Source organism: Balaenoptera acutorostrata, chromosome 2, assembly GCF_949987535.1.
Source record: "Balaenoptera acutorostrata chromosome 2, mBalAcu1.1, whole genome shotgun sequence".
Lineage (NCBI taxonomy): Eukaryota > Metazoa > Chordata > Mammalia > Artiodactyla > Balaenopteridae > Balaenoptera > Balaenoptera acutorostrata.
Genome location: NC_080065.1, coordinates 103,265,512 through 103,286,495, shown reverse-complemented (window position 1 = coordinate 103,286,495; position 20,984 = coordinate 103,265,512). Strand labels below are relative to the sequence as shown.

General features: G+C 40.1%; 1 pseudogene; it reads left to right on the top strand.

Annotated features, from left to right (window-relative positions):
* Window positions 1-11,591: 11,591 nt before the first annotated feature.
* LOC130707134 (60S ribosomal protein L32-like) lies at window positions 11,592-12,030 on the top strand (annotated as a pseudogene).
* The last annotated feature ends 8,954 nt before the right edge of the window (window positions 12,031-20,984 follow it).

The following is a 20,984-nucleotide window of genomic DNA, read 5'->3' as shown; positions in this document are numbered from 1 at the left end:
TTTATCTAATGGCTCTGCAGTTGCATCAACTTGGGACACACCCAGCACTTCCAAAGGAATTGACCTCTGTTGACTTAAACAAGAATGTGGAGCGTTTTGACTAGGAGTTTTCTCAGGGTCTGCATGATGGACCTCAGCTCTTAAGAGGACGTACTGCCAGCAGCTCCTTCTCGGCAGAGAGAGCCAGGGGTGGTCTGAAGAGAGGACAGGGGGCCCCGCAGGAGCAGAAGTTTGAGGTCTGAGAGCCTGTGGCCTGAGCTGAGATCTCACCCTGACCAGTGTACCTAGCCTTCTGGGACAAAGGGAAATGTGAAAGGGAGTCAGGTGGAAATGAGGTCCCCCGAGATATGGAAATGTTCCAGAAGCTTCGTTGTGCGGTAGTTGATCTGGAGCCAAGCTCACTGTGGTGTGTGTGGCTCTGAGCTTTAAGGCAACGCTGGAGGGTAACCCCGACCAGCAGAGCTTATAGTGCTTCTTGTCTCTTCCTGTTCTGCCTCATTTGTTTTATCCCTTCCAGGGAGAAGAAAGGACCCTCGGGATAGTAGTAGCAGACAGAGTGCCAGTGGTCTGAAGGAGGATGAAGGGCCCAGCACTCAGTCTAACATCATATGACAGTCTAAATATCATAGGCAATAAAGGGCATTTTCCAAACCTTTCCTGGATGTTTCATTTAATTACATTTATCTATCTATGCATCTATCTATCAGTCATCTACATCTGTATCTTTCAGGGTTCATGAACAAGCTTTCACATAAGCACTAGGGACGTCCACCAGCATTTTCCAGAAGGAGGCCTGAAAACTGCTGGGGACTTCTCACAAATAGGGAATGGCCACAACCCTTGCCACACAGACTATGTGCGTGGCCCTCCTGACTTACTCCCACTCACTCTGTGAATTGCCCCAGGCCTGAGATGGGGGTGCTGGCTGGAGGCAATGATCACGTGCAGGCTGGATCTCCTCCAGATTCTGATTCTCTTCCTGGGCATGTCGTCCTCAAGCACAGTTTCCATGTCCCTGGCCACACTGATCTCCCTCCTTCAGTCCTTCCCTCCCTCCCTCTTCTGCCTCCTAGTGCAGAGAATACTTTTTACATTTGAGATGAGATTTATATTTTGTTCACAGAATTCTCACCTGTTCTACTGTGGCCTCCGTTTTTAACATTCCAAAGCTGAGAAGTTTCTTTTTTTCTCCCTCATTTCTGCTGAGTCTTTACCTTCCTAATACAGTGAACTCAGAGTGCCTAGCTGACTGGATGGGGGAAAAAAATCCAGGGAGCAAAGAGAAATAATAAAAAATATATCAGTTAATTTTTCATAGTGTTATCCAACTATATATTTTTAAAAATTAGGAATAATATTAGGAATGTTCTCTTTATAAAAAAACTGAATTATTGGGCTTCCCTGGTGGCGCAGTGGTTAAGAATCTGCCTGCAAATGCAGGGGACATGGGTTCGAGCCCTGGTCTGGGAAGATCCCACATGCCGCAGAGCAACTAAGCCCGTGCACCACAGCTACTGAGCCTGCGCTCTAGAACCCCCATGCCAAAACTACTGAGCCCCCGTGCCATAACTACTGAAGCCTGCATGCCTAGAGCTTGTGCTCTGCAACAAGAGAAGCCACTGCAATGGGAAGCCCGTGCACCACAGTGAAGAGTAGCCCCCGCTCACTGCAACTAGAGAATGCCCGCTAGCAGCAACAAAGACCCAAAGCAGCCAAAAATCAATAAATTAATTAAAAAAACAATTATGTTAAAGGGTACAATGTATAAAAGTACAATAAAATTCTCCCTTCATAACCCCCCAACCCCACTGTCAAGACTATTTCCTTTTGTAGAGATTATTGATCACTAGCTGTCTGATTTCAAGACTTTTGGTCCATGAATTTACATATGTAGGTGCTTTATATGTGATTTATAGCTTTACAGAGATTTTTTATTTATAAATTATATCATACCATATCCATTCTAAAATTAACATTTTGATTGGAGATATTTTGATGTCTTTAATATAGAGATTTAGTATAAATCTTTGCTGTAGGTCTATCCCATTTTTTAGGCCAATGTTATTTATTTACTTCTAGTGACAAATCATAATATAATTATTCCCCTATTGATGGACATTTCGAGAAAGATACTCTTTTTCTCCTGCAATTGCCTTGTGACTTAACCTGTTAACCAGATTGTGTTTCTTCTAAGTATTTTTGATTTATAAATTGTATCATACCATATCTATTCTAAAATTAACATTTTGATTGGAGATCTTTTAATGTCTTTTAGATAGGGATTTAATATTAATATTTTAAATAGTCTCCCGTTTCCCTGTGGATTATTGACATTTTAAACTCTGCACTTCAATTTTCCCTCAATACCTGTAATTTTGTCATGGCTATTTCTCTACTTAAAGATGAGTAACTCTATGATTGATTTCTTCATTTTTTCCCATCTCTTTCCAAGGTACTGAGTTTGATTGTGTCTTATGAATTAGTGAAAAATGCTAGTCCTTGAGTCAGGACATTGGGCCCTTTACCAAGTAACTCAACCTATGTGGGCTTCAGCTTCTGTATGCGTGATCAAGAGGCTTGGACTAGCTGACTTTTCAAATGCTGTGTTTCTTTGATTCACTCTCACTTTCTGATCTGCTACTTAAGAAGAGGGTCTGTTCTCATAAAGTAAGAACAGTCTTTTTTTAATCCTTGGGTTGGGCAGAGTTTAATTGGTCATACTCAGTTTGTTATATTTACTTTTACATATGCTTAACTCTAAATAATTTATATAGGTCTTGTGACTTTTTTTTTTTTTTTTTTAATTGCTGACACAGCAAGAGGCTTTATTGGGAAGGAGCGCCCGGGCGGAGAGCAGCAGGGTTAGGGAACCCAGGCGGACTGCTCTGCCACGTGCCTCGCAGTCTCGGGCTTCACGGTAACGGGGTTAGTTTCCGGGTTGCCTCCGGCCCATCACCTCGCTTGGCCTGTAGTCGGCCTCAGGGTCCTTCCGGGTGGCGCGCGCATCTCTCAGCCAAGATGGATTCCAGTGCGAAGGGCTCTGCGAGGTTGGTCGTCTCCGCCGTCTTCTGGCCCCTCCCGAGTCCTGCTGGTTAGTTTTCCTCGGCAGCACCGTGTTCCGTGTCGGGACCTCCTGTTGTGAGACGCCTCAGGCAAGTGGTCATCGTCGTGCCGGGCCGAGGCGGGCGGTTTCGTTCTCTCACAGAATTACACGCAGCTTTTCGAGGACGGGGCTGCAAAGGGGAGGAGAAATGGGGCAACAGCTGGGAGGGAAGTGGGCTAGGAGAGGGTCGTTGTCCTTTAAAGAGAAGAAATAAGACCATGTTTGTGTGGCGGTGGAAGGTTGTAGTGGAGAGGGGAGAGTTGCTGGTGTGTTAAGCACTGAGAGAGGAGATGGGGACCCGGGCCGGAGGTCCCTCTCCGGTACCAGAGGGAGAGGGGACTGAGGCAGAGCGCAGAGGAGGGGGCGGGAGAGGGGCTGTGGGCTTCCCTCCAGTGGCTTCTGCCTCCTCTGTGCAGTAAAAGCTGGTCACCAGTAAGAGGCAGGGAAGGGGCAGGAGCTGGCGGTTTGAGGGCTGGTAGGACCGGAAAAGGCAGAAAACCCTGGAACAAGGGCAGGACTGAGGTGGGGTCATGACTGCCGCTTGGGCAGGAGAGAAACTCCACACAGGAGTGCGTACACCTGCTGCCTTTCCTCCAGCCACGGGCAGGACGCTCAAAGGGAGGAATATGCTGGTGTCTTGGCTGCTTTCTGCCTCAGGGGAATAGGCTCTCACAAGGGAAAATATCAAGAGCAGAGAGTAAAGCTAGAGCCAGACATTATTCCTCGTAGGCTGTCTGTAGTCAGATAGAAGTAGCCTGCCATCTACCAGTCAGTCCATCAGTCAGTCAGTCAACAAACACTCATCTTACAGACACCTGCTAAGCTCCAGGCACTGAGCGGTTGCTGGGGATATTAAACTACTGTCTTTCTTACTAGACTAACTGTTATTTAATGTGGCTGGAGCTCCGTCAGTGAGGACACTCTGGAGAGGGAGCGAGTCTTTCCGCCCAAGGGGAGAGGGCAGAGGAGGATCCCCACCAAGAGCTGCCCACGCTGCTCTCCTGGTTGGACCCTCTCTGTTCCTTGAACACACCTCACGCTGTTCCCTCTGCCCAGGGCCCTCTGCCCTGGCTCTTTGCATGGCTGATGCCTTCGTTATCTCTCACGTCTTATCTCAAAACCCTCTAGGCCTCTACCTAGAGCACCTTTGGACTCTGCCTGGAAGGCTCCTCCCCCACTCACCTGTGGCTTCCTCCCGTGTGTCTGTTCTTTTTTTCCACCTCAGCCTTACGGAGGTCTAGTTGACAAATAAAATCGTAAGATACTTAAAGCATACGTGCTGATTTGATATACATATACATTGTGGAATGATTCCCCCAGTGAGTTAATTACCATATCCATCACCTCACATATTTACCTTTTCTGTGTGTGGGAGAACATTTAAGCTCTACTCTCAGCAAATTTCAATTACACTATACAGTGCTATTAACTAGAGTCACCACGTTTTACATCAGATCCTCAGGCCTTATTCATCTCATAGCTGAAAATTTATACCCTTTTACTTTTACCAACCTCTCCCTATTTCCCCCACCACCAGCCACTGGCAACCACTTTTCTACTCTCGGTTTCTATGAGTTCGCCTCTCTTTTTTTTTTTTTTTTTCACACAGGCACACTGTATTTTATTTTGACAAGAGATAAATAGACTGACACCAAGCATTGTAAATGGATGACCACAACAAAAGCAACAATGATTGCAATTACCAAACACGAAACACACTCATACTATGTCATAATATTGACATTCAGTCCAGTAATCCTCCACTGTAACAGCTCCTTTACTTTGCAGTGAAAATTGATTTCTATATTCTTTGCCTCTGAGTCCTTGTGGGGATTTTTTTTTTTAATTTGAAGCAGAAAATCACTAAAATTATAATCATCCTCATCAGTTCACTCAGTCCCATGTAATTAATTTTCTTTTTCATCTTGATCTTTTGTTAACACTTTTATGAGTTCATCAGTTTTTCATTAGAGTTCTGAAAATGCTTATTCATTCAGTTCAGCAGTACAGTCAGTTATCAGAAACCTGTACTTGTCAGAGTCTTTTCTATGAATTCCTTGGAGATGAAACCCTTTTATAGGAACATATTTGCAAAATCATCAGAGTACACCCAGAAGTGTCTGTAACTGACAAAAGACTTCAAAAGGACCATGGTTAAAGATTTGATGAAACTTCATAATAGTGCAATTGATAAGGAAATTTAGTTTTTTCTGAGATATAAGTTTTAAAGTAATAACTAGAATTATGAATTATGACATTATACCAGAACATACAAGATTTTTAGAAATTTCACGTAATGTCTGAAACATTTATATTAACATACTTCTATACAGTTAACCCAATGAAAGTTTAGTATTAGTTGTTTTGTTTGTTTTTTTATACTGCAGGTTCTTATTAGTCATCAATTTTATACAAATCAGTGTATACATGTCAATCCCAATCGCCCAATTCAGCACACCACCATCCCCACCCCACCACAGTTTTCCCCCCTTGGTGTCCATATGTCTGTTCTCTACATCTGTGTCTCAACTTCTGCCCTGCAAACCGGCTCATCTGTACCATTTTTCTAGGTTCCACATACATGCGTTAATATACGATATTTGTTTTTCTCTTTCTGACTTACTTCACTCTGTATGACAGTCTCTAGATCCCTCCACGTCTCAACAAATGACTCAATTTCGTTCCTTTTTATGGGTGAGTAATATTCCATTGTATATATGTACCACATCTTCTTTATGCATTCGTCCGTTGATGGGCATCTGGGTTGCTTCCATGACCTGGCTATTGTAAAGAGTGCTGCAATGAACATTGGGGTGCATGCGTGTTTTTGGGGTTTTTTTTTTTTAACATCTTTATTGAAGTATAATTGCCTTACAATGGTGTGTTAGCTTCTGCTTTATAACCAAGTAAATCAGTTATACATATACAATATGTTCCCATATCTCTTCCCTCTTGCATCTCCCTCCCTCCCACCCTCCCCATCCCACCCCTCTAGGTGGTCACAAAGCACCGAGCTGATCTCCCTGTGCTATGTGGCTGCTTCCCACTAGCTATCTATTTTACATTTGGTAGTGTATATATGTCCATGACACTCCCGCACCCTGTCACATCTCACCCACCCGCTCCCCATATCCTCAAGTCCATTCTCTAGTAGGTCTGTGTCTTTATTCCTGTCTTGCCACTAGCTTCTTCATGGCCTTTTTTTTTTTCCCTTAGATTCCATATATATGTGTTAGCATACTGTATTTGTTTTTCTCTTTCTGACTTACTTCACTCTGTATGACAGACTCTAACTCCATCCACCTCATTACAAATACCTCCATTTCATTTCTTTTTATGGCTGAGTAATATTCCATTGTATATATGTGCCACATCTTCTTTATCCATTCATCTGTCGATGGGCATCTGGGTTGCTTCCATGACCTGGCTATTGTAAATAGTGCTGCAATGACCATTGGGGTGCATGCGTCTTTTTGAATTACGGTTTTCTCTGGGTATATGCCCAGTAGTGGGATTGCCGGGTCATATGGTAATTCTATTTTTAGTTTTTTAAGGAACCTCCATATTGTTCTCCATAGTGGCTGTATCAATTTACATTCCCACCAACAGGGCAAGAGGGTTCCCTTTTCTCCACACCCTCTCCAGCGTTTGTTGTTTGTAGATTTTCTGATGATGCCCATTCTAACTGGTGTGAGGTGATACCTCATTGTAGTTTTGATTTGCATTTCTCTAATAATTAGTGATGTTGAGCATCTTTTCATGTGCTTCTTGGCCATCTGTATGTGTTCTTTGGAGAAATGTCTATTTAGGTCTTCTGCCCATTTTTGGATTGGGTTGTTTGTTTCTTTAATATTGAGCTGCATGAGCTGTTTATATATTTTGGAGATTAATCCTTTGTCCGTTGATTCGTTTGCAAATATTTTCTCCCATTCTGAGGGTTGTCTTTTCGTCTTGTTTATGGTTTCCTTTGCTGTGCAAAAGCTTTGAAGTTTCGTTAGGTCCCATTTGTTTATTTTTGTTTGTATTTCCATTACTCTAGGAGGTGGATCAAAAAAGATCTTGCTGTGATTTATGTCAAAGAGTGTTCTTCCTATGTTTTCCTCTAAGAGTTTTATAGTGTGCGGTCTTACATTTAGGTCTCGAATCCATTTTGAGTTCATTTTTGTGTATGGTGTTAGGGAGTGTTGTAATTTCATTCTTTTACATGTAGCTGTCCAGTTTTCCCAGCACCACTTATTGAAGACACTGTCTTTTCTCCATTGTATATCTTTGCCTCCTTTGTCATAGATTAGTTGACCATAGGTGTGTGGGTTTATTTCTGGGCTTTCTATCTTGTTCCATTGATCTATGTTTCTGTTTTTGTGCCAGTACCATATTCTCTTGATTACTGTAGCTTTGTAGTATAGTCTGAAGTCAGGGAGTCTGATTCCTCCAGTTCCGTTTCTTCTTTTTCAAGATTGCTTTGGCTATGCAGGGTCTTTTGTGTTTCCATACAAATTGTAAAATTTTTTGTTCTAATTCTGTGAAAAATGCCACTGGTAATTTGATAGGGATTGCATTGAATCTGTAGATTGCTTTTAGTAGTATAGTTATTATCACAATATTGATTCTTCCAATCCAAGAACATGGTATATCTCTCCTTCTGTTTGTGTCATTTTTGATTTCTTTCATCAGTATCTTATAGTTTTCTGAGTACAGGTCTTTTGCCTCCTTAGGTATTTATTCCTGGGTATTTTATTCTTTTTGTCGCAATGGTAAATGGGATTGTTTCCTTAATTTCTCTTTCTGATCTTTCATTGCTAGTGTATAGGAATTTCACATCAGGAAGTGTTTTAATATAGTCACTATGAAAAGCAGTTTGGAGGTTCCTCAAGTAATTAAAAATAGAACTGCCATATGATCCAGCCATTCCATTTCTGGGTGTATATCCAAAGAGAACAAAATCATTATGTTGAAGAGACATCTGCAGTGTCATGGTCATTGCAGCATTACTTCATAATCAAGACATGGAAACAACCTAAGTGTTGACAGCTAAATGGATAAACAAATTTTGATACACACACACACACATCAGAATATTATTCAGCCATGAATAATTGAACTTTGAATTCATGAGTATTTCATGAAGAATTGAACTTCTTTCAATTGATATGTCTGTGAGTTTCATTTATATTGTTGTACGTGGATTTTGATTTTTATTCTCATTGTTACATACTACGATTATGGACATATACCACAGTTTATTTATCCATTCTAGTGCTGATAAGCATTAATAGTGTAGTTGGCAGTTTTGGCCTATTATAAACAGTGATGTTATAAACATTCTAGTTCCTATACTTTTGTAATCCATCTATGTATTAGGTGTACACCTAAGAAGGAAGGAAGAAAATAGAGAACAAAATTATATAGTTCTAAAATTAAATGACTTTAAAATATAAATAATAGACGATAGACTCACACATGACCATCTGCTTAAGCAAATAATCTGAAATATTTTCCATTAGATATCACACATGGCTCTACTGATGTTCAAAGAGAGAAAATTTAACCAAATAGACTTAAATGAAATTAAACACATCTTTGTCTGTCTTTGATGATTCAAAAGTACCCTGGAAGGACCTTACATATATAAATAAAAGTTGTTAACTTTGGACTGTCACAGTGGTGAAAGACTGTTTAGAATAGATCAGCTTAAGCAGATTGCATTATATAAACTGAAAAAATCCAACTCTGGGGAAATTTTTTAGAGTATTTAAAGTTTTGTCTTTTCATCTTTATTTTCATTTAAGAAAACTTTTTTTTCTGAAAATAATTGGCTCTGAAAAGTATCTTTTAATAAAGATTTTTAAAAACTGTTTTCTAAACCTCTAACCCATAAAAAAAACTCACTGAATTACAATATGCTGCATTAATTTCCATCTATTGTTAATTTAAAACTCAGTGGATTTTCTTACACTAAACATACTGTGTAACCAGCACTGAGATCCAGAAATAGGTCATTACTGTACTACAGTACTATACGATCTGCAGTTGCTGAATCCATGGATGCAGAACTGTGTATAAGGAGGAACCACATAGAAGGAGGGCCAATTATAAGTTATACTCAGATCTTCAACTGTGTGGAGGGTTGTTCAACAACTCTCTCATTGTTCGAGGGTCAACTGTACATTGTGATTCAGCTTCTCCTTCTGCCAGATTCTGCCTTTCTCACATTCTTCCAGGTGAACTTCCTAAGAGCATTGTCCATTAACTTTCCCATTAAAAAGCCCCATTTTCAGGAAACCCGATCTAAGATAGTACCAGCACAAATCCCAGAACATCCATATGGAGAACTATTAGGCTTGCTAAGGAATGAGGAAAACTATGTGCTGCCGTTGCTGCAGGATTTGGCTAATATGTACCAATATAGCATGAGGAGACAAGAGTAGATGCACAGGATTGTATATGTTGAGGATGCTGAATGAGGGGGAACAGAACGAAAAAGAAAGTTGGGGATGGGGGAGTTTATCAATATGGGAGATAGTCCTGTGAAATAGAATTTAACACTCTGGCATCTACAGTGGGAGATCATGCTATTCTCTCCTAGGATAGCTATTAGAAACATGTAAAAAAAAAATAGTGACACAAAATAAATTAGGTAGGAATGTCGGAGTTATCAGGGCTGATGATGGAAAAAGGATTCCGAAAGAGAGGTAGGTAGGATATATTACATAAAGCTGGATAAACAGCTGACAGTAGTTCATGCGAAGGCCTAGAGGACATGCCAGGTGACAGTACTAAGCAAGTAACTGGTGAAAGGGGAACAAAAATTGTTTAGGAGCTCAGGGATGGCTGTTCTCTCTAGGCTATGAATGACAGTAAAAGATGCTGTTTTAGGACTGGGAATCCTGATAGCAATTAATTTGATTGCATCTCAAAATAACAAAGCGGAGATGGTAGTGCTTAGCAATCAAAAGCAAGGTTAAGTGCAATGATCACAACGAGCAACAAGATCTGTGTGGCAGATGAGGAAGCTTGACTCACAGTGAGATATAGAAATGGTTAACAGGATATGTTAGTCCTTACAGAAATCTGAATATGCAGCAAGCAAGCATTTTGCATAATATGTACAATCAAAATAAATAAAAATAAATGATAAGGAGGCAGAGGGAAGCTGCCCATTAAAAAGCTGCCCACAAGTTTTTCCCCCTAGATTCCAGATGTGATCTGATTCTCAGACCATGAACCCATTGACTGGAAGAGAGGCCTATGATGAAAGATCATTTTTCACTGTGACAAATGTATAACAGTAATTCCCCTGTACTTTACCTAGGTGACCCCTGAACTTTAATTCAGGTGCCTCAGCACTGGGAAAAGGGAAATGTCCAGATCATTCAAGGGTTGATGTAAACATGAACATAGTGAGGAAGAAATTCCATATATTAAAAGGAACAAAATAGAATGTCTAGAACCCAAAATACGTTATGTGCAGATTAAACACCACAGAAAACATATCAGTGAGCTTAAAGACATAACAATAGAAATTATCCATACAGATATATTTAGCTTTGGTGAAATATGGGATGGTACTAAGTACTCTAACAATAGTGTTATTAGAGTTCCAGGAAGGAGGTTTACAGGAATTGAATAAATAATGGCTAATATTTTCCAAATTTGTTCAAAATTATAAGGCTGCATGTCCTAGAAGCTCAAAAAATTCTAATCAAGAAAAAGAAAAGCAAAGGCACATAATTCAAATTTTATAAAATCATTGTTAAAGAGAAAATTTTAAAAGCAGTCAGAGAAAAGAGAGATTAAATGCAGGGGAATAACCATAAGAAAGTTGTTGACTTTTTATCGGAAACAATGCAAACCAGAATATTTTGGAACAACATCTTTAAAATGTTGAAAAAAGGTCTGTCAACCTAAAATTCTATATCCAGAAAAAATATTCTTCAGAAATGAAGCTAAAATAAAAATATGTTCAGGAAAAGAAAACCTTGGAGAACTCATCACCCAAAGATCTGCACAAGAAGAAAATTTATAGTAAATTTCTTCAGGCTGAAGAAAGAGTAAACCAGAGTTTTACTAAGAAATAAAAAATACTGTGAATAGTCACTATGTAGGTAAATTTTTTAAAAATTCCTTCATTTTAAAATTTCTTTAAAGTGTATTTTATTGTTTAAATTATAAAATAATATATTTGTGGGGTTTATGACATATGAAGATGTAGATTATTTGACAATAAAAGTATAAATAAGAGGAGGGCATAATAGAAATATACTGTTATACATTTCTTACATTAAAACTCAAGAGGCATAATATTACTTGAAGAAAGACTGTGATAAGATGCGTATTGCAAACCCTAGAGCTCCTACTGCATAAACGTAAAAGTTATAGCTAGTAAGACCATGGTAAAGAAAAATTGAATATTGAAAATATTTAAATAGTCATAAAAAATGCAGGGACGGAGAACAAAAAATATATGGGACACGTCCTCCTCAGCATCATGGCCACCCTCAGACCTCTCATGAAGCCAAAGTTCAAAAAGAGAACCAACAAATCCATCCAGCACCAGTCAGACCGATATGTCATAATTAAGAACTGGCAGAAGCCCAGGGTCATGACAATAGGGTGTGCAGGAGATTCAGGGGCCAGATTTTGATGTCCAACTTTGGTTACTGGAACAACAAGAAAACAAAGCACTTGCTGACCAGTGACTTCTGAAAGTTTCTGTCCACAATGTCAAGGAGCTTGAAATGCTGCTGATCTGGAACATATATTACTGGGCTGTGATTTCTCACATCGTCTCCTCTAAGAACCACAGAGCCATTGTGGAAAGAGCAGCCTAGCTGGCTGTCAGTACCAATCCCAATGCCAGGCTGCACAGCGAAGAAAATGAAGAGGCAGCTTGTGTGCACATTGTATTCGTGTTAATAAAACCATAAAACTCAAAAAAGTATACGTATGGGACAAATTGAAAACAAATAGCTGGATGGTACACTTAGAAACAACCATGTAAATCATTAGATTAATTATAAATGCTCTAAACTTTCTTAAAAAAAGCCAAAGAATATTACACTGGATTTAAGAGCTAAATCCAATTTTATATCATCTGGAGGAAGTGCATTTTAAATATGGAGTTACAGATAGTCCAACAGTAAGAGAATGGGAAAATATACAGAGAAGTCCTCACAACCAGGAATATTGACAAAGATGAGAAGGGGAATTTCATAAAAATAAAAGTCTCAATTCTGAATCCCTGTGAACCTAGTACCAGAGATTCATAAATCTATGAAGCAAAAACTGCAAAAAATCTGCAAACAAAATGAGACAAATCCACATTATAGTTGAAATTTCTGCAGAAAATTACTAAGGATATAAAAGATGTGAATAAAATATCAACCAGCAGGACATACCTGAAATTTATAGAATAATTCACTGAACAATGGAACATACAAAGTCTTTTTAAAGAGCACATTCAACAGGTGGAACAAAAAATAAAATTAATTAATGAATAACTGAAAAAAAAGAAACTGAACAGTTGTTTGGGACACCTTCCATCTGATTTCACATTAAATGGAGGCATATTGTGGAAATGAATCCTTAATGGCTATCCAGACTTTAAAAGTGCTCACATCAGTTATTAAAGCTAATAGGAACAATTTCAGTTTAAAAGCAGGACTTCCTGTCCACTTAATACTACAGTAGTATTGACTACATTACTTGGAAATGCCCTATGTCTAATTTTCCATACCTTAACTGGAGGAGAATATTGTCTCGAATGCAGATGCCTCAGATACCTTGTAATTTTATGTAACCAATTTCAATGGACTTTATGCCATTTTTAGCTTGTCACCTATGTGTGATTATCCCAGAAAACAATCTCTTTTCCCCCAAACTCACTATTTATGTACTTCTTATGTTTAATTACTGAACCTTAGTACTTCCCCATTGAAGAATGGGCTTATAAGTATACTTCCTCATGATTATATGATTTTTAGACTAGATGGTTTATTTGGTAGATTTCCTAGCATCATCTCCCTGGGCTCTAAGTTATTTAATACATTAATTTTGGGCAGTTCATCATGATGAACTGATGGTGTTAATTTTTTATTATAGCCTATTTAGTAGTTTTATCCTCTAAGATCACAAAGATTTTCTTTGATATTTTCTTAAACAAATTGTGGTATAGCCAAACCATAAAAAGAAACAAACTACTAGACACACAGCATTGACGAATCTCAAAAAATGTGCTGAGCTACCTAGGACACAAAAGAACACATACCATATGAACCCATGTATATACTATTACAGAAGAGGTAAACCTAATCTATAGTAATCTCTGGCCTAGGCAACAACGGATAACATATCAGTTGTTGCCTAGGCCAGAGGTGAGGGTGGGTAAAATGCAAATGGATACAAGGAAAATTTGGGGGGTGATGGAAATATTCTGTATCCTGATGGGGTTGATGATCATATGGGTGTATACATTTGACAAGCTCATCAAACTGCAAACTTAAAATAGGTGCTTTTTTATTGCATGTAAGTCACACTTCAATAAAGTTAATAAGGAAAACCAAACAGAAAACTATTGTGTAGGGAGAAGAATGGAAGCAGGGAGACTAGCTAAAGTGCTGTGAATAATCTGAGCAATGATGGTTGAAACAGTAGAAATGGAAAACAAGAAGATAAATTTAGGATATGTTTTGAAGGCAAATTTTACGTGATACGTGGATAATTTATATGTGTACATTTGGGAGTGGGGATTCTGATGGACAGTGAGAAATAAGGAAAAATCCCTGAAAGTTTGGCTTAAAAAATTGGATAGTGTTATTTATTCAGAACAGTTAATCTGAGAAAAGAGTTTGGTAATTGAGTTCTATGGAGAATCAAGAGTACTATTTTGGCTGTGTTAATTTTAAGATGCTTTTTAAAAAACCTGTGGACAAATATCCAGCAGGGTGTTGGGTATATGATTCTGGAGTTCTAGGGCATGTTTGAATCTTAAGGTACAGATGTGGAAGTGATAGCGGACAAGTTCTATTTAAAGCCATAGGCTTGAAAACATGTCACCTAGAGAGCCCAGGACATTTAGTGGTGGAGGAGGAGAAAAGGACCAGCGAAGGAGACTGTGATGAAGCAGCTAACAATGCAGGCACTCAGTTACAAGCACATGGGGTCCTAGACATTAAGAGATGAGAGAGTTTTGTGAAGAAAAGTGAGCAGTTATGTTGAAAGCAATGGAAAGGTCTGGTTAAGGAAAGAACGGTGACCACTGGATAAATTTGTGTGTGTGTGACCCTGACAAGATCTTTTTCTGGAATAGAAGGGGTGGAAACTTGATTGGACTGGATGTAGAAGATCATATTGACATGACTCTATATTTGTCAAGAAAACGTACAATGAATTGGGAAGGAATGGAAGAGTGGTGGGAAGATGATTCAGGTCAAAGTCATGGGAGGTTTTATTTGATTTGATTTGAAAAAAACCAGTATTAGTGCTTGTTTGTATGCTGATGGTAATATTCCATCAAGAACTGAGAATTGGTTGAAGCAGGAGAGGGGGTGTTTGAGGAAAGTCTTTGAGAAAACATGGGATGCAAACCCCAAGTGGAGGAATTCGTATTTAATACCATGCTTCATTTTGGGATACATAGCATTATGCTAAGAGAATGTATTGATGTCATTGTGCTCTATGCTTTAATACTCAATTTAGAACTAAAAAAGAAGACTTAGCAAAATAAGATTTGGTTCAAGTTAAGATTTGGTTAACATTCTGTGATTTCTTTTTTGGTTTGGAACACACAATTTTCCCAGTTTTGCCTATCCTTCAGGAATATCTTGCCTTCATTAGATAACTACTCTAAAGTTAAAATGAAAAGAGAGCATTTTCTAAAGGTTATACTATTTAAGGTTGTATTTATTGAAGGAAAAAAACTTCTAAACAGTTTTATCCTGATGGAAAAAATAGTTTCACCTGAGCCACAAATGAGACTGGAAACAAAAGACAGAATCTGAGAATTTGTTTGCAGGGTCTTCTGTTCAAAAGAATACCGTCCTTGAAAAATCTGCAGCCATAGTAACAGCCATTCCCAGTCCTGTGATCTACAGAGCATAGAACCCTGTTAGGTGTCACAAAATTATACACCATTGCACGCCAGTCACTAGTGAAAGGTTGAATTTTTTTTTTTTTTCTTTTTTGGTTGCTTTGGGTCTTGGTTGCTGTGTGCAGGCTTTTTCTAGTTGTGGCGAGCGGGGGCTACTCTTTGTTGCAGTGCGCGGGCTTCTCATTGTGGTGGCTTCTCTTGTTGCGGAGCACAGGTTCTAAGTGCACAGCCCTCAGTAGTTGCAGCACATGGGCTCAGGAGTTGTGGCTCGTGGGCTCTAGAGAGCAGGCTCAGTAGTTATGGCGCATGGGCTTAGTTGCTCCGAGACATGGGGCATCTTCCCGGACCAGGGATTGAACCTGTGTCCCTTGCATTGGCAGGCGGACTCAACCACTGGGCCACCAGGGAAGTCCGAAATGTTGACTTTTTATTGTCAGTTCTTGAACAGCCACTAATAATCATTCGGAGCTAAAGACACTCTTCATCTAATGTGGTGAATGGAGCTAATGAAATACTTAAGGGCCAGAGCAAGAAGTGAGGAAAAAAGCTGTGACTTTAAAATCCCCAGAAACAAAGGATGTCTTACAAATGAGAAGAAAACTTGAGACTGTGAAAGCCTGAGGTCGGGTCTCAGGAAAAAAGAAAGTGAAAAAAGCAGATTATTTTCCCAAATACTGGCATTTAAGCTGCTAGTACTTCCACGGGGGTGACCACCAAGGTCGTGAGAGGATCTCCTACTCCTGCTGGTAGATCTGCGGATCTTGGGCTATCCCCTCACTCCTTCTCCTACCTCCTTCAAACATAGATAATAACACTAAAACAGGTGTATCACCGAGGATCCTTTAGGTGCAAGTCGCTGAATAAATGAAAAGTGGCTTCAACAGCGAGAATAATTCACTACCTCGCATAACAGGAAGTCCCAAGGTCGGCGCTATCCGAGTTGGTTACCTCCTCAGCTCCATGATGTGAGGGCTCCTGGTCACTCTCTCTGGGAGTCTCTTGACTTTCCCCTTTTGGGCACAAAAAGAATACAAGTAGGTCTTAACATAGAGGCCTCACGTGGCAGTGTCAAAGGCAGGAACAAGCAAGTCCCTATTTTATTTCTCCTTTTTTAATTATGAGGAAAACAATCCCAGAGGCCTCTCACTAGACTTTCCTCTTTGTCTTGTTTTTCTAATACTTGACCATGTGTAACAAATCACTGATAAGGGAAATGAAATTATAATGGCTGGCATAGACTGATGAGCATCTACCCCTGGGGGTAGGGAAGCCCCTTAAAGATACACAAAAAACTAGTTCCTAAATAGAGCTGGCTTTCTGCCAGCAGAGCAGAAAGGATAACTGTGACCGCTGAGAAGAGAGGGCAATGCATGCGCAGTGATGAGCAGAGTGGCTGGTGCCCAAATGCATTTAGTAAATATTAGCTGCTATTGTTGTCCTATCAAGCCGCTCTTCTGGGAAACACAATAGAAGACCCCAGCCTCACACCCCAGACTATGTATTCTGACCTCCATCCAATCTGTCATCAAATAGTACAGTTAAGCCCTTAGCTGTAGCTTTACTTTCTTTCCTTGACTGTAAATGCTTTTCCCTTGTCGTCCTGTTTGTCTCAAAAAGTGGTAGCTAATGAGTTGTCTGCCTCCAGCCTCATCGATTTTCAAAATTTTTGCATATTGTAGCCAAACTGATCTGTCTTTTTTAAACTTTTTTTTAAAATTTATTTATTTATTTTTATTTTTGACTGTGTTGGGTCTTCGTTTCTGTGCGAGGGCTTTCTCTAGTTGCGGCAAGTGGGGGCCACTCTTCATCGCGGTGCGCGGGCCTCTCACTATCGCAGCCTCTCTTGTTGCGGAGCACAGGCTCCAGACGCGCAGGCTCAGTAACTGTGGCTCACGGGCCCAGTTGCTCCGCGGCATGTGAGATCTTCCCAGACCAGGGCTCGAACCCGTGTCCCCTGCAGTGGCAGGCAGACTCTCAACCACTGCGCCACCAGGGAAGCCCCAAACTGATCTTTCTAAAGGCAGATCTAATCATGTCACCATCTTCCTTAAGAGCTTATCACAGTTCCTCATTGCATTACATCTGAAGGTTGACCTCTTCAGGATCATGTCCATGTAGTTGTTCTTCAGTGCAGGTGGAGGGAGGCTCTCTGTCCTTCAGCTCTGCCGTATGGAACATGCAGTCCCCTTGGTGCAGGAGGAGAGAAACAGAAGACTCCCAAGTAGGGTCTCCATTGTCCACAAAGAGTGGGGTGCCCAGCCCATCTGTAAGGGGCTGAGAAGCACCATCTGGCATTCACCCGGAAGGGGAGGAGGACATACTTTTAGGGAACACTATTGTAATAGATCCAGAGATGTGCCTCCCGGATCCCCCTTCAAGGAAGGGCTTGCTGCCCAATTTCAGAGAACTTGTCTGTCTCAGTGGCTGAGAGCTGCCTTGTCTGAGGTCACGACTTTCCTGGGGTAGCCCACTTGTAACTGAGTGAGGCAGAGGGATAAAGACATGGCCGTTTTGGCCCATGCACATAACTCCGAGAGGCACTGCTCACTTGAGGACTCCCTGCTGGGGTGGCCAGGGCTTCCTTGTGCTTGCTTCACAGTTGACTTCTTCCTCTTCTCTATCCTGTTTCACCATTTCTTTCATAGGTTTTGATCCTTTATGAACATCTTGTACCGCATACTCTACATGGTATCTGCTTCTGGAAATTACAACCTGCAACAACTAGTAATTTCTAGCAGAAAGTCCTTTAACCCTCAACTCTCTTTTCTGCCTCAATGATCATTATCTAAGTTGATAATTTTTCACTCCAGATTTATAGAAATACAGTTACCTGAATGCATCACCAAAATTTTGCAGATAAAATACAATTTATTAAGTAATTACATGCTGCCAAGTGCTTTTTAAAAAATAAGTTTATTTATTTTATTTATTTACTTTTGGTTGTGTTGGGTCTTCGTTGCTGCGCGCGGGCTTTCTCTAGTTGCGGAGAGCGGGGGCTACTGTTCATTGTGGTGTGCGGGCTTTTCATTGTGGTGGCTTCTCTTGTTGCAGAGCACGGGTTGTAGGTGCGTAGGCTTCTGTAGTTGTGGTGCATGGGCTCAGCAGTTGTGGCACGTGGGCTCTAGAGTGCAGGCTCAGTAGTTGTGGCACACAGGCTTAGTTGCTCCGTGGCATGTGGTATCTTCCCAGACCAGGTATCGAACCCATGTCCCCTGCACTGGCAGGCGGATTCTTAACCATTGTGCCACAAGGGCGGTCCCCAAGTACTCTTTTTTGTTTTGTTTTTCTTTTTTACTCTCTCATTCTCTCTAAGGCTCCCTATGAGTAGATAGATGCGTAGAAGAAAAGTCATCTGCCCAGACCCAATAGTTATTAAACCAGGGAGTTCAGACTCTGATCCTCCTTTGCCCTTTATAACTTTACAGCCTGTTTCCTTTATAACTAGTTTAAACCACCACTGCCTGGAGCACCCTTTCCCTCTTCCCTTTGAGGGGCTCACTGCTACTCACTCAGCTCAGCATCAGTAAATCCAAAAAACTTCCAAAGTTGTCCCCTATCCCTGCATGCACTGTCATGCTGTGTTGCGCCGATAGCTAGTACCCAAACATTTATCCCCATCTTGGTACTTATCAATACTGTATGATAGTCGTCGTTGCCTGTCTAGCATCTCTAATGGCTGACTAGTGCCTGGTGCATCCTTCTTTACCTACTTCTCAAAAGGATTTTTAGTGATTTAGTGTCAGCACATCGTAGGTATTGAAAAGTGTTTACTGAGTGAATTTAATAATGCTCTTTTTTTTCTCTAGCTTTGCACGAACTCTATCATCCTAGGAGATTCAGTTAAAAGAGGAAAAAATACTGCCATTCTAGAATGTATGCAACAAACATCTGTGAGTCTAAAGGAATTTGGCTCATTAATGTTTCTTTTCCAGTTCTGATAGTTGACTATGCTCGTGGCTGACTACACAGTGTGACGTAGCGCCGATAACTTGGGAAGGGCAGAGGTGTCTAGTGAATGGAGAACTCTTCCTAGACAGAACTATTTTCTGTTCATTTTTTTCCCCCACAAATCCACGTTCAACATCTATGACATGCAAGACCCCTTCAGGGATGACTATCTCAGTCAGTTTAGATAATCACATTCAAGATGTATGTGTGTAACAGGAATTATGAGTATTCACATTCTGGTTCTCTTCCCTGCCCCCCAATACTATCCCCATTAATTTTATTTGCAATTAAGCAAGATGAGGGGAGAAATATTCTGAGCAAAATGTTTTATTGTCTGATAACAAATGAAAATTATGCAAGTGGAAAAAAACTGAACCACTCTACAAAAGAACCATGTTGGGAGACTATAATATCCTTCATGGAACAGTACTTTATTAAAAGCCAGAAAAAATCTTTTATCAATGGTTGCATCCAAAAATCTGCCATTAATCTATGACAGTGATGCCAAGGAGAGTATCATCTTCCAGGTAGAAAGTTCATTTACTTAACTGAATAAAAAGAGAGTATTTTATAGCATTTTTATTTCACTCCTCATTGCTATGTGCTTTAAATAAGACAATTGCCCTTATTTTTCATAGAAAAATAAAAAAACACATGTACATTGTCTATGCAATTTAAAATAAAAATATGTACATATTTTATTGACTTCATTTTAATTATTATTAAATAGACAAATATAAAGACATAACATGAGAACCCACTTTGTCTTGCACAATATTTAATAACTATGTCCTATAAATGGGTGTGACCAAGAGAGTGCCACGTTGTGACAAGGTGGGCAAGGTGAAGATTACAAATAACATTTAGTCAATTGTGGGCCTGCAGAAACCAGTGCTCAGGTGAATGTCAAAGTCAGGCCACGTTTCCCAGCTGTGACGACAGCCTTTCTACTCCAGTTTTGGACACTCTTCACATTTTTAAAAGTACACCCACCAGGTCCCCCTCGCTCCCTCCTGAATTTTCTCCTTCCCTTTTTTCTTTGTGTCTTTCTACCTTTCCTTCCATCTGGCTTTCCCTCCAATTCTCTCTCCTTTCTTCAAACGAGTAGCCAGCACCTGCTCTGAGTTCAGCCACATTCTGACCCGGAGGGATACAAAGATGAATAAGTCAGCCGATTATTGTTTCCAGGGGCTTTTATTTTTGCCTCTCTTCTCATTTTAGACTTAACATTTGCTTTCCCATCTATCACAACAGGGCTTCAAACTACTGAAGTTTCTGTAACTGTCTCCTTCCAAATCAAAAAGTTACTCCTTTCTTCTTCCATTGGATCACGTCAGAATATGTCCCACTTATGTGCAAGGGATGCTAATGGAATAAGGATGTCCCTCACAGACAAATTTTCATATTTTTAGCATCCTGGGTTGTGTTTATCCTTAAAGGATATATCTACCTGTAAGAATTGTGGGCTCTAGGTAAGACATATTTTTGAGGATGTAGGTCTTGAGAAAAGGATTTGTGAATGTTGTTCAGAGTTGAGCTCATGGAGAGAGAGGGTTTGGGAAGCAGTTAGTCCTCTGGTCCATTCCCAGCTTGGCCATTTACTAGTTATGTGAAGCTGAGACCCTCGGTTTTCTCATCAGAATTCAGTAATGGGAATTAAATCAGCTGCAATTTGTAAGGTGTTATAAATTAATGTCTGTGTTATAATTCTTAAGCTATTCCTACCCTAAACGTCTTCTCTTTATGTACGTGTGTAAAACCTCATTAATGAGGAGTTGGATCCTTAGAATATATTATTATTATTTCTAGTTGCTTCTCGTTTTTTGCCAGTGTGTATGGCTAAAA